This window comes from Eschrichtius robustus, chromosome 2 (assembly GCF_028021215.1).
Source record: "Eschrichtius robustus isolate mEscRob2 chromosome 2, mEscRob2.pri, whole genome shotgun sequence".
Classification (NCBI taxonomy): Eukaryota; Metazoa; Chordata; class Mammalia; order Artiodactyla; family Eschrichtiidae; genus Eschrichtius; species Eschrichtius robustus.
In genome coordinates this window covers 82,366,318-82,381,259 of record NC_090825.1, presented here as the reverse complement: position 1 = coordinate 82,381,259, position 14,942 = coordinate 82,366,318, and the positions used below count along the sequence as shown (strand labels likewise).

General features: G+C 35.1%; 1 pseudogene; it reads left to right on the top strand.

The window, feature by feature from the left end:
* The first annotated feature begins 2,852 nt into the window (after positions 1-2,852).
* LOC137758883 (ubiquinol-cytochrome c reductase complex assembly factor 2 pseudogene) lies at positions 2,853-7,034 on the top strand (annotated as a pseudogene).
* Positions 7,035-14,942: the final 7,908 nt, after the last annotated feature.

Here is a 14,942-nt window from a genome sequence, read left to right as displayed (position 1 = left end):
CACGGTTTGGCCACCTATATTGCTGGAAGTTTTGGGACAATATTCAGGAAAAATGACTAGACACAAATAGGTCCTATAATTAGATAGATTATTTGTCACTCTAACGCATCAACTTAAATTTGTCAGTTAGTGAGTCTAACTTCAGTTTTTTTAGATGAACCTCCGAAGTACACATTATACCGTTATGATCTCAACACCCCAGCTGTACACTTTGTTGAGAACTGCGCACGTATTTGACATCCTCAAAGTACCCTCCTGTTAGAAAAATGTAGCAGTGTGCTTTAGCAGTGAATGTAAACTCCACTTCCTCTTAAGATGCTCATGATTAGTTTGACATCTGGGAAATTGTTCTTTAATATGAATAGAGGAGTTTTATATCCTTTTATATAAGATAGCTATTTAGATCTTTTGGAAACCTTTTAGTTTATTACACTTTTTCATGTCATCTTGACAGAAAAATGGCTATCTACATGAAGGAAAGTAAAAAGGGATTCATGTATCTGTTAGCTAGATTTCATTGTAGCACACATATTTCTTGCCCGTGGACTAGATAATCTGTGGGTTGGCTGAGATCAGCTAGGCTTGGATTTGGGGTTGTTGCATGTATCTCTCATTCTGAAACGGAGGTGAAAGGCATTGCAGTCATTGGGGGCGTGCTCTTTTCATGGTGGATAGCAGGAAGGCAAGAGGAGCCAATGGAAATACCTGATGCCTTTCAAAGTCTCTGCCTGACATTTCACCATTTCATATCTGCCCATATTGCTTTACTCATGTGAGCAACACCAGAGTCAATGGGGGTAGAGATGTATAGTCCTCCTCTAGAGGCAGTTCTTACAGCCTCTTTGATATGTAATTCTGTCATCGGGAGAAAATGGAATAGGAGTGATCAGAATCCATTCATTCACACTAGCTAACACCACATATGATGGTGGCCTCTAGACAGATGAAAGACCTAAAGTTGAAAGGTAAAAGTATAAAGTTAATAGAAGAAAATCTAGAAGACTATCTAGGGTAGTAGAACTTCTTAAACAAAAATGTAAAAGTACAAACCAAAAGAAAGAAAATTAATAAATCTGACTACATCAAGAAAAATTTTAATGAAAGGCACCATGTATCAAGTTAATCAACAGATAATAGATTGGGGGCATATATTTCTGACACTTGAAATCAACTAAGAATCAATACCTAGAGTATGAGAAATTCTTCTGTAAAGAGCAATTCTGATACAATTAAGTGTGAAAGATATGAGATGGCATTTTCAAAAAATTAAAACCAAAAAGCTACCGAGCATGCATAAGGGGAAGTCATAGAATCATTAGTGATCATAAATATGTAAATTAAAGCAAGAATAGCACTTTAGAGCCATTAGCACACTAAATAATACTAAGAACGCACCAATGTAATAGGAACCTTCACGCACATCTAATGGAGTGTAGATTGTTGTGGACATTTGGAAAGTAATCTAGTACCAGTGAGTCAGTTTGTAGACACATACCCTGTGATAAATCTGTTCTTTTACCAGGTATATAATCCAAATCTATCCTCATATAAAGTCAAAAAGGGGCATGTAAAAGGTTGTTCTTGGTTGTGGACTAAGAAATATTGTGTTTGTTCTTGGTTGAGGACTAAGTTGAGGTAAGTGAGGCAACTCAGGTGCAGATTTTAAGGAGGCACTCCCTCTAAAGGTCATGTAAAACATGAGTACAGGATAGCACACTCACCCTGAGAGTAAGTGCCTCCTTAAGTGTTGTGCCCCACCTGCCTCACTTGCCTCACCCTACTATCAGCTCAGCTGGTAAACTGGAGTCAGATTAAGTGTCTGTCACATGGAGAGTGGATAGATGACATGAACTAAATGCACAGGAAGGAGAATTACACATAATTTAGGAAGAAGGGATGAAAGATAAATATAGTTGTAGGAGTGAGCTTTAAGTTGTTTAATTAAAAAAAAGAAAACATTATTGTCTGCTGTTCATCATTTTGAAAGTGAACACATCAAATAGTATTTTATTTACTTAAGAAGCAAATATTAATTAAAACAAAGCCAAAATAAAAATATTTTGATAAATATACTAAGAGGAAAATTAAATAGTACAGCCTATTTAAAAATGTTCATAAAGCAATGTACTTAAAATTGATCAAGAGAAAACATATATATTTTGACAATCTTAAAATCAAAATCATTTTATGCATCAGAAATTTTTCAGTATGTGGGGAAAAGGTTTATATTGTTCAATGAAACCTTAGCATATACTTTTTGACACTCCCCATAATAACTGGCATATCTATTTCTCAAGCCAATTTAAATCTAAAATGTAAAACTGACTTTGATGTGACGGCTCACTACGATCTATTTCACCCAAAAACTTTGCTGAGTTTTTGGTATAGACTCTCTATATCTGCAAATTATGAATAGTTTAAAATATATAAATAATATAACTACAAATTTAAGAAAAATGTGGATGGTTTGGAGACATTTTAGCAGAATTATGAGTTAAAATTCATTGTTGTGGTCCACTCTAAATCTGACTTTTTAATAGCTTTATCAACTGTCATACCCTAGATAAGAATAGTAACTGAAGATGGGAGATTTTAGTATGGCTGAGAACTGCCAGATATCCACGATGGGATACTGGGTATCTGGAAGAGATCCCTGGTGGTCCCAAAACAAAATCTGTTCTTTCATCTGCTCCAATCCAGCTTTCTGACTCTGTCTCTCCTTTCTTCAGTATTTTCACATTCTTCTGTGCTGTCATTTATAAAATATATCTGTTAATTAAATGTGTCCTATATCTCTGGGGAATTGATAAATTGACTTGAAAGCACTCTTAAAAATAAAGTTCAGGCCCCAAATGGCAGCCAGCCGCTACCAGAATTTTCTCAGACTCTGTGAGGAATGGCCAGTGGACGAGACCAAATGAGGCCGGGACTTGGGCGCTTATCAGTGGGAGCGGGTAGTGCACGCCTTTAGGGAGGGAGAGAACACCCAGATTGCAGAGCCTGAGGCCTGTGATTAGAAGTACGAGAGCTTAGCACCTCTCCATTCAAACTACTACAAACACAAGTACCCTCGCCCCAGAGACACAAGCTTCAGTGGCCTGTCCCTGGAAGAATACAAGCTGGTCCTGTCCACAGATACCTTGGAAGAGTTTAAGGAGATGAATAAAGGCGTGTGGAAGAAACTGCAGGAGAAGTTTGCCCCCAGGGATCCTGAGGAGAAGCATAAGGCCTGGGCTAGGGCCTTATCGCGACCGCGTGACCTAAGCGTGAAGTCGTGTACGTTGCCATCATCAATAAAATGCCCTGATTTCTCCATCCAAAAAAAAAAAAAGTTCATATACCTATAATAATTCTTTTAACCTTTTTATTTTATATTGGAGTATAGCTGATTAAGAATGTGATAGTTTCAGGTGCAGAGCAAAGTGACTCAGCCATACATACACATGTATCCATTCTCACATACCTATATATAATGATACTGAGTGTTGAAATAGTTATTTTTGGAATATGTTTTAAAATGGTGGGAGGGAGACACAAGAGGGAGGAGATATGGGGATATATGTATATGTATAGCTGATTCACTTTGTTATAAAGCAGAAACTAACACACAATTGTAAAGCAATTATACTCCAATAAAGATGTTAGAAAAAAATGGAACAGTAAAATAAAGTCACAGTCTAAATTTTCTTACATAAGAGGTACTTTTTCTCACAATGAGTTTGTTTTTCAGCCCTATTTAATTTGGAAACTGGCCTGTTTGAATACCTAGAGTGGAAACTTCCTCACCCAGCAATTAAAAAAGGGCATAATGTCAGATTTTAAACTTCTTTGTTTTCCATGTAGGACAGCAAACTGTTGCCTCCTTGTATAGGTGCTTTTAATTAGAGACTAGATTGGTCAATGGGATAGTGCCACCCAAACGATATACATAAAATGACCAAGATTTAGAGACATCAGGTATTACCTTGTGCAGAGTAATAGCAAGATGGGTGTCACATTCACCTCCTTTTCCTTGTACACAGATTACATGTTCATTAGTTTACAGACATCATGATAGTAATCTAATTTGGGACAAACGGAATAGATTTCATGCCAGGTTTGTGTTTGGGAAGCCACAGGGTTGGTGCAATGCTGCTTCCTTGGGGATCTACAGAGAAGACTGACCCAACCTGGGGACAAGGGGGTATCTTTCTCACCTTGTAATTCTCCCCTTCAAGAGGTGCAAGACTCATAAATGTGAGGAAAAGAACTATCAAGGATAGTTCCTTAGTATCTTTAGTATCATAGTAAGGCTAGTCTTTCCCCTGTTGCAAATACTATTACTATGATTATAACTACTACTAGTACTATTATTTATTAAATACTTATTTTTAAAAAGGTTTATGTGGATAATGTTATATGTATAAAGATTATGTGGATTATAATATTATTGCTCTTTTAAATAAGAGAAAAATTAAGCTTGGAGAGGTGAGGTGATTTACTCAAAGTCATACTTCCAGGGTTAAAAGAGAAGCATTCTGACTTATGAATCCACATTCTTGGTAAATTAAAAAGACAAGGCTATTAGCACTTTAAACTTTTTATTTAAAGCTTTTTTTATTTCACCAAAAATTATCTAGTTGTTTCATCATATTGTCCCTGATATAAACCAGATACTAGAAACTACCATGCATTACCTCCATGTATATACTATACACATTTTCCATTCAAGTTGTACCACAACTCGTGATTTATATTTTGGTTGGTGATGCTTTTAATACATGAAATGTTTTCTGACTGGAAGCTACAATTTTATAATTTTAAGAGGCATAGGCAATCATATGACTAATCATCATAGATGTCACTCCTATTATTTATGTCACATTAGATAGGTATACACATTTTATTTTATATTCCAACACCAAGAAAAAGTGGACGAATTAACTCTATAAGGAGCTGAAACTTTAAAATTGATAGAGAATAATGTGTTGCTTTTCTCTACTAGGTGAAAGTTCAAAATTATTATTTAAATGTAAATTAAGGTTAATTAACTGCATTCATTAAAGCTATACTTATCTACAATGATTCTGACTTGCTTATGAATATTATGATTGAGTTATAGTTATGCAAATGCCACTGAAACTTATTGTCATGTGTTACTTAAGTCATAACCTCATAGTTATGGTAAGTTACTCAAAATATATTTTCTTGTAAAAATATAATGATGTCATGTCTAGTATCTGTGGATATTTATATATACATTTATATATAGTCTATGACTAAAACCTAGTAATTTCTCTAATAACAACTAAATAACTAATAATAATAATACCCTCCAAGAGAATGATGAGTACTTGAGTTTCATGGTGGTGGTAAGTGTTCTCTGAATGAAGTTACATAAAATAATACAAGACAATGTGTACCATCTATTTAGTCTATAGTCTGTACCAGGTTCAGTGGCAAGCACCTTACTTGCACCATGTCTTTTTATCTTCTCAAGAGCTCCATGAATCCAAGTAATTTTTAATGCAGATTTCTATGGGCAAGTTCCATTCTAGACACTGGGGAAGCAGCGCTGAACCAACAGACATCTCTGCCCTAGTAGAGCTCACATTCTAGTTGAGGAGAAAGATAAGAGACAAAATAAGTAAAATATATAAATAAAACAATTATAATATTTGTTTTAAGCAGAAGAAGGAAATAGAGAATTAGGAATAGGAAGTGTCATGGAGAAGGGACATAATTTTAGGAAGGATTCAAGGAAATTCTCATGAAGAGGTAACACATGACTGAAGACCTGAAGAAAAGCAGAATGAAAGCCAAATATCTGTCAAAGAGCTTTTCAGGCATTAGAGAGAAAATGCAAAGCTCCTAAGATCAGACTTTGCCAGCTGTGATGGAGGCCAATGAGTGGGAGAGTGGTGTGAGATGAGGTTAGAGAGGTAACCTGCTCCAAATCACATGACACAGGTGATAAACCAACAAAGCAAGGACTTCAACTATAAGAGATAAATGACAGGCAATCAATAAGTTAGATAGATTAATGAATAAATGGATTGATGGGTGAATGAACAGATAAATGATAGATAAGTAGACAAATTGATTAACAACTAGATACCCAGTTTTTTTTTTTATTATTCCTTTAAGAACATTGTTCAGTCCAGTTTGTCTAAAGCAATGGATACTTATTAAAGGAGAAAGAAACTGAGTAACTATTTATATGGCTGCCCAATATTACACAAACTGTTAGCATAAGAGTTAGATACAGAATTGAATGCACTAGAGAACCTCTAGCATCATTAGAAGAAAGGATAAGAAATATCCTTGAATTTTGTCCTTCCAAAACAAGAATAAACATTTTGCATAACAGTTTCATGTTATACTCTAACCACCACAGCCTACTTTAAAGCACACATAGGGTTAATATTTATGTTCTGGCAGCCTCTTACTGTAGATCTGATCCCTTCTTACAGTTCGGGAATCTTTGAATCTTTGCCTTGATAAAGAACTAAGCCTCTGTAACAGGCTGTTCTGTGTTGGTACTGCTCACGCTTTATAAATGGAGAAGTCAAACAGAGCGATGAGCAGCAAGACGCAAGACAGAGGGGAAAACAGGACAAGCTTAGTGGCTGGGAAGATCTGGCCAAGTGGATGAGAAAGATGGCAATCTGCTCTGCAGTTACCAAAAAAAGTGTTTTTTATTATAATAAACTCTGTTGAGAAGTTATTTTAGTAGTTATTTTAATACCCTGAAAGAACTAGTATGCTAACTTTTTTCCAAGGGTAAGTAATTTACAGAGAGAATTTGCTGATTAGATCTTCTGAACTGTAAAGGTTCTCTATTTTTTGTGATGCCAGATGTGAACAAATCAGGTACTCACCTCGTCAAAGGAGAGCATACACCATGGAGGAACGTGGAGTTTCTTATAAGAGGGTGTGAGAAAGAATCTGCGATGGGATTTAAATTCTGGTTGGGTGATTTGGGAAAGGGTGTAAGGAAGAGACCGCCCTCAGGAATGAACACTGTCAGAAAGCAGGGGCAGTGCTATGGGTAAAGAAGTAGCAGGAACTCGTTTAGTGTCTGAACAAGGAGAGTGTTTTCTTGTGGGTGGTGGAGTTCCCATGTTTTTGTTTGTTCTTAGACAAAATTATGAAGTGGCCTTGCTGTTTTTCATGATTGTGTCTCAGAGTAATCTTGTCTGAAATTGGTATATTGTGAAATTGTTTATCAAATGGGAGAATAAATGGCTTAGATGTGACTGTCAGACCAGCTTCTGAATGTCAGGGGCTTCTCTCTCTCTCTCTTTTTCATATATTTCTCAGAACTTTTTAAGCAAGGAAAATTAGCTTACCTATTGCAGACATATAGAATTTTGATAAACTATGTAAATTATATGCAGAGTCTAAAAATATCCCACTCCATGAATATACAGAAGGAATAAAGATTATTCAGCATAGTATTAAGTTATTTAATATAATCCTAAACAATTTTTTACTTTGAATATATCATTTTCAGAAGCTGTTATTTCCTCTAGTGGCCAAAAAATAATTTCTAGTAATAAAAACTCCTTCAAATCTTGGAAATATATGCCATAACAGTCTGTTCACAAACTAGCAAATTCAGTAAAATCAATGTCTACATATATATATATTTTAAAAACCTAAGAGAATATAATTTTTAGTGAATGTACTAGTTATTAATAATATGAAATATTCTGTACAATATAAAATACACTTGATTATTTGTCATTTCACTCATATTCTTTGCAGTTCAGTATCTTCAGAGATTTAAATGACTAAGAATTTTTCTACATCTTTTTATCAGAGGCAATATTTTTCTCAGTTTTCCTTATTTCTTTTTCTGAACCTATCTTTTGCCACATTAATTTCTTAAAAATAGACTTTATTTTTTGGAATGGCTTTAGATTTGCAGCAACACTGAGAAAATAGTAAAGAGAGTTCCTATTTACCCCACACCCAGTTTCCCCTAATAACATCTTACATTAGTATGGTACACTTGTTATAATTAATGATCAAATATAATTGTTTTCTTTCTTTGTAATTTATCCCTCCTCCACCCCCTTTCCCCTTTGGTAACCATAAGTTTGTTTTCTATGTCTGTGAGTCTGTTTCTGTTTTGTAAATAAGTTCATTTGTGTGTTATTTTAGATTCTACATATAAGTGATAACATATGGTATTTGTCTTTCTCTTTCTGACTTAGTATGATAATCTCTAAGTCCATCTGTTGCTGCAAATGGCATTATTTCATTCTTTTTTTTATGGCTGAGTAATATTTCATTGTATACATGTACCACATCTCCTTTATCCATTCCTCTGTCGATGGACATTTAGGTTGCTTCCATGTCTTGGCTACTGTAAATAGTGTTGCAATGAACACTGGGGTGCATGTATCTTTTCAAATTATAGTTTTGTTCAGATATATGCCCAGGAGTAGGATTGCTGGATCATATGGTAATTCTATTTTTGGTTTTCTGAGGAACCTCCATATTGTTCTCCATAGTGGCTGTACCAATTTACATTCCCACCAATAGTATAACAGGGTTCCCTTTTCTCCACACCCTCTTCAGCATTTGTTACTTGTAGACTTTTAATGATGGCCATTCTGACTGGTGTGAGGTGGTACCTCACTATAGATTTGATTTGCATTTCTCTAATAATTAGTGATGTTGAACATGTCAGAAATGTCTAAGAGAAATGTCTATTTAGGTCTTCTGCCCATTTTTTGATTGAGTTGTTTGTTGTTTTGTTATTGAGCTGTATGAGCTGTTTTCAAATGTAATTCTTATTATTAAAGCTGCAGTTTATTCATACTTCCTTATTTTTTTTCACCCAGTATCCTTCATCTATTCCAGGATCCCACCTACGATATGATTTTACATTTAGTCATGTCTCCTTAGGCTCCTCTTGCCTGTGACATTTTCTCTGATTTTTCTTATTTTTTTTGGATGGACTTGACAGTTTTGAGGAGCAATTTTCAGGTATTTTGGATGATACTGATCTGTTGGAATTTTCTACTGTTTTCCTCTTGAGTAAACTGGGCTTGGGCTTTAGGGAGGAATACCACAGAGGTAAATCTTCATCATATCATACCAAGGATATGCATTATTAACATGATTTATCATTGGTGATGTTAATCTTAATCATCTCTCTAAGGTAGTATTTGTCAAGTTTCTCCACTGCAAAGTTATTCCCACCCAACCTTTTTTATACTCCATATTTCAGTCTTTGGAAGAAAAGACACTATGCATAGCCTCGTCTTAGGAAATGGATTTATGCTTTTCCTCCTGAGGGCACAGTATCTATATAAAGTATTTGGAAATCTTTTGCATAGCAGATTTGTCTCTTCTCCTACTCTTCTTTAAGTATTCAACCATTCTTTTACATCAGTATGAATTCATGACTATTTTATACTTAGGGTTATAATCTAATACTACTTTATTGGTTTTCTTGCTTAAATTGTTTCAGCTTTGGCCATTGGGAGCTTTCAGCTGGCTTCTTGTCTCTTTAACTTATGCCCATCAATGTGTGTGTATTTATGTATATGTGTGTGTGCTTTTTCTGTACATTCTTATTTTCTGGCAATACAAGATGCTCCAGGTTCAGCTTGTATATTTCCTACCAAGGTTTATAATCAGTCATTTTCCCAAAAAATCTCTGGTTCCTTTTATTGGAGAAAGGTATTAGAAATCAAGGTCTGGGTGTTGGGTGTGCTCACTGCTGCTGGGTTATCATTTCTTCTAGACCCTCTCAGCTGAAATAGCAAGAAAATATGTCTGTATAGCAACACATGTACATGCACATGGCCATAAATAGCTGTATATCTATCCCTCATTATTCATATATGGTACATACGAGTTCATATTGATGTCTTCAACTCAAGATTATTACCACATCAGTCAGCCTAGGCTATTTCTTTTGCTTATTGTAAATACTCCAACAGTGAGAAATCAGGTTCCTGTAATCCACAATTCATTTAATTTCTCAGTTTCAGTATACATGCATAACAGTGTCAGAGTTTTAAACTCATACTGCCACAGGACAAAACTTTATGAATTAGGGTACAGTGTTCACGTTCAGTTCCTTTTGCCTTAGTCTCACAGAAGCCACTCATACCTAAAGTTACTAAGGTCAGCACCTTTACATCCCAGCCATTTTCAGTAATGCTGTTCAATATGTTTCTAATATGGATACTTTTGTCACAGTCTGTAGTCCATTTTCAGATCCTTTGTTGTCTTAAATGATGTTTTTTGAACTTGCATACATTAAGGTTTGGCTTTTATGTTGTAATATTCTAAGGATTTTGACAAATGCAGAACGTCATGTATCCACCATTACAGTATCATACATCATAGTTTCATCACCTGAAAAAAAAATCACCTATTCAACCCCTCCTTCATGCTCCCAAATCCCTGGCTCTGAACATTTTATCATTTCTATATTTGTTCTTTTCCAGAATGTCATATAATTGGAATCACACAATATATAGCCTTTTCAGACTGACTTCTTTCACTTCAAAATGTGTTTAAGATTCCTCCAAGTCCTTTCATTCCTTGATAACTCATTTCTTTTTATCACTGAATAGTATATGGATGTACCACAGTTTGCCTATTTGCCTATTGAAGCATATTTTGGTTGCTTCCACTCATGACAATAATGAATAGGGTTGCTATAAACCATCCTGAGCAGGTTTTTGTGTAGACTTAGGTTTTCAAGTAAATATGTAGGAGAGTGACTGCTGGATTATATGGTAAGACAGAGTTTAAATTTCTAAGAAACTGCCACACTGTTTTCCAGAGTGGCTGTACCAGTTTGCATTCCCAACAACAATGAATGAGAATTCCTTTTTCTCTACATCCTTGCCAGGATTTGGTATTCTCAATTAAAAAACTTTTATCCATTCTAATAGGTGTGTAGTGTTTGCTCATTGTTGTTTTAATTGGCAGTTACGTAATGACAAATAATGTCAAACATTTGTCATATGCTTAGTTCTTATCCATTGTCTTCTTTCATGAGGTATTTATTTAGGTCTCTTAAATTTTTAATTGTATTGTTTTCTTATATTTGAATTCTAAGAGTTCTTTGTGTATTTTGGATAGAATTTCTTTTCAGATACATATTTCCCAAATATTTTCTCCTAGTCTATGGCCTGTCTTCCTCTTAACAGTATCTTCTGCAAAGTAGAAGATTCTTTTTTTAAAAAATCTGTCTCATTTGAGAACATCTGGTATCTCCAAATCTCCATCTTTTTTTAAATAATTAATTAATTAATTAATTAATTTTATTTATTTATGGCTGTGTTGGGTCTTCGTTTCTGTGCTAGGGCTTTCTCTAGTTGTGGCAAGCGGGGACCACTCTTCGTCGCGGTTCGCGGGCCTCTCACTATCGCAGCCTCTCGTTGCGGAGCACAGGCTCCAGACGCGCAGGCTCAGTAGTTGTGGCTCACGGGCCTAGTTGCTCCGCGGCATGTGGGATCTTCCCAGACCAGGGCTCGAACCCGTGTGCCCTGCATTGGCAGGCAGATTCTCAACCACTGCGCCACCAGGGAAGCCCCAGATTCTAACTTTTATGAAGTTCAATTTCTCAGTTTTTTTCTTTCATGGGTTATGCTTTTGGTGTTGCTCACATCATTATCTTGTTTTAAAAAACTGAGGTATAACTGACATACATTATAATAGTTTCAGGTGTACAACATAATTTGATATTTGTACATATTGTGAAATAATTGCCACAATAAGGCTAGTTAACATCCATCCCCATATATAGTTACCATATGATTTCTTGTGATTAGAACTTTAGAGACCTACTACTCTCTTAGCAACTTTCAAGTATGTATGTAAAACAGTATTATTAACTGCAGTTATCATGCTGAATGTTATACCCCCAGGACATTTATTTTATAACTGGAAGTTTGTATATTTGTTTTCCCCAGTCTGACTTATTTCACTTACCATAATGCCCTCAAGGTCATTTCATGTTGTCACAAAATGGCAAGATTTCATTTTTTCTAATGGCTGAATCCATTTTGTGTGTGTGTGTGTGTGTGTGTGTGTGTGTAATACCCAGTGGGCATGGATTCACTGGGGCCATTATTATAACAGTTTACCTCAAGGATAATTAAAATTTTAACTGGAGTTGAAATCTCAACTAAAAATTTTATGACAAATAAAATTTGAGTCTTACTATCCCTTTAAGATTATAAGCCTTTAGTCATTTCAGTTTTAGTTTTAGGTTTTACGATGTTTGCATGAGAAAATTAGGGAGTGTGAAGATTCATGAAGTGACATTTACAAATTCTTCTTGGCATGACTAGTGTATTCTTTTTCTTTCCCACTGTCCCAGAGGTGACTTGACTTATCCTTCCTAGGACAGGCCCCCTCCTGGCACCTGTTTCTATCCAAACCCTTTAATCAGTGCTCAGCTCTAGGAATTCTTTATAAGGTCCTATCTAGAATAGTCTCAACAGTGCCACATGATTGTTTCTTTCGACTGCATGGAGAGCAGTAATTGGGCAATATTCATGGAAAATGCAAAATGAAATCTGTGTGGCAGAAATATTCAGAGCTTCTGTGTATCTGTTTTATTTCCATTTGGTGCCAGTTTTTTGCAGCTACTTATAAAGATTCTTCTTTGTCAGTGTAGATTGCTAAAAGATCTACTTCCAAATAGCAAAACTAAAACTGTAAATGTGTTTCTGCAGTGGTCTGACCTGCTGTTATTAGTATATAACAAATAACTCCCATCCTGATGCCTAAAGACAAAGGCTCTTAAGGGTCTCATCCATTAATTGGAAGCTATTTATTGTGAGTATTCCCCAGCCACTTGACTTGCTATTGCTGCCATGGTTCAAAAGTGAATGGTTTTTAATATCTAGAACATTAATTTGAGTCAAATTATATATGCAGCAACATTTGTGCAGATGGTAAGAATATAATTTAGGTCATAACGGAACACACGGTGAATGTCTGAAAACTGGTCAATTGTCCTTTGAAACAGAGGTACTTATTTCTATTTTTGAAATATTGGCAAGTTAAAAGTTTTCTGGCACTGTTTCCTTTTTCATGTGATATGAATGCAGATGCTGTTAGAACTGAAAACTTTTTTCTGTTGTTGGTAGTGCTGCTACTGTTTGGTAAAGAAGGAAATTTGAAATTCTATATGGAGCCATTGGCAAAATGCACTTATAGAAAGATTCTAATTTTTGTATGTCAGAGTAATAGAAAATACAGTATTTCTATTTGAGTGACTTTAGGAGTTTGCCGAGCTCCTTAATATGTGTCCTTTATAAATTCCTCTTGATAGGAAACACACTTTAGAATAAATGTATCACTTATTTATGAATATGTATATAGCAAAAAAGAAAATCACTTATTTGAAGTCAGTTACCCATCTGGATCTCCAAAGGCACTTTGTTTCCTGTTCTCTTCTTAATGTATTTTTGCATTTTGTGGCCACGGTGTATAGCTGTTACACAGCTCTGGAGGCAGCAATTGTGTATGTTTAATGACAGTTTTCAAACAAATGGAAGCAGGATGACTTGATGAAGAGGCAGATATTTCACTTTACCTGGAGGCACCATTTGGGTTAGATATTTTTATTAAAAAATTCTCTTAATATATTAGTTGGATTCCTTTCATTGTATTTATATTCTTGAGATACATTAGTGTTTTTTTTATTACATTAAAAGGTATTTATTTTGTGTATTGCATTATTCATTTCTACAGGACTTAGAAAGTTAGAGCAAAGGCTTAAAGCCTTTTCATAAAGAGAAATACCTTTGGATTTGCCTAAATTCTTTTTTTTTTTTTCCACACACACACACACACACACACACTGTATTTTATTTTTACAAGAGATAGACTGACGTCAAGCATTGTAAATGGATGACCACAACAGAAGCAACAGTGATTGCAATTACCAAACACGAAACACACTCATACTATGTCATAATATTGACATTCAGTCCAGTAATCCTCCACTGTAACAGCTCCTTTACTTTGCAGTGAAAATTGATTTGTATATTTGTTGCCTCTGAGTCCTTGTGGGATTTTTTTTTTTTTATTCAAACAGAAAGTCACAAAAATTATAATCATCCTCATCAGTTGACTCAGTCCCATGTAATTAATTTTTTTTTCATCTTGATCGTTTGTTAGCACTTTTATGAGTTCATCAGTTTTCCATTAGAGTTCTGAAAATGTTTATTCATTCAGTTCAGCAGTATAGTCAGTTACCAGAAACCTGTACTCGTCAGAGACTTTTCCATGAATTCCTTGAAGATGAAACCCTTTTATAGGAACATATTTGCAAAAGCATCAGAGTACACCCAGAACTGTCTGTAAATGACAAAAGACTTAAAAATGACTATGGTTAAAGATTTGATGAAAGTTCATAATGCAATTGACAAGGAAATTTAGTTATTTCTGAGATATACATTTTGAAGTAATAACTAGAATTATGACTTATAACATTACACCAGAACATAAGATTTCTAGAAATTTCATGTAATGTCTGAAACATTTATATTAACATTTCCATACAAATAACCCAAAGAAAGTTTAGTATTAGTTGTTTGTTTGTTTTTTTATACTGCAGGCTCTTATTAGTCATCAATTTTATACACATCAGTGTATACATGTCAATCCCAATCGCCCAATTCAGCACACAACCATCCCCACCCCACCGCGGTTTTCCCCCCTTGGTGTCCATATGTTTCTTCTCTACATCTGTGTCTCAACTTCTGCCCTGCAAACCGGCTCATCTGTACCATTCTTCTAGGTTCCACATACATGCGTTAATATACAGTATTTGTTTATCTGTTTCTGACTTACTTCACTCTGTATGACAGTCTCTAGATCCGTCCACGTCTCAACAAATGACTCAGTTTCGTTCCTTTTTATGGCTGAGTAATATTCCATTGTATATATGTACCACATCTTCTTTATCC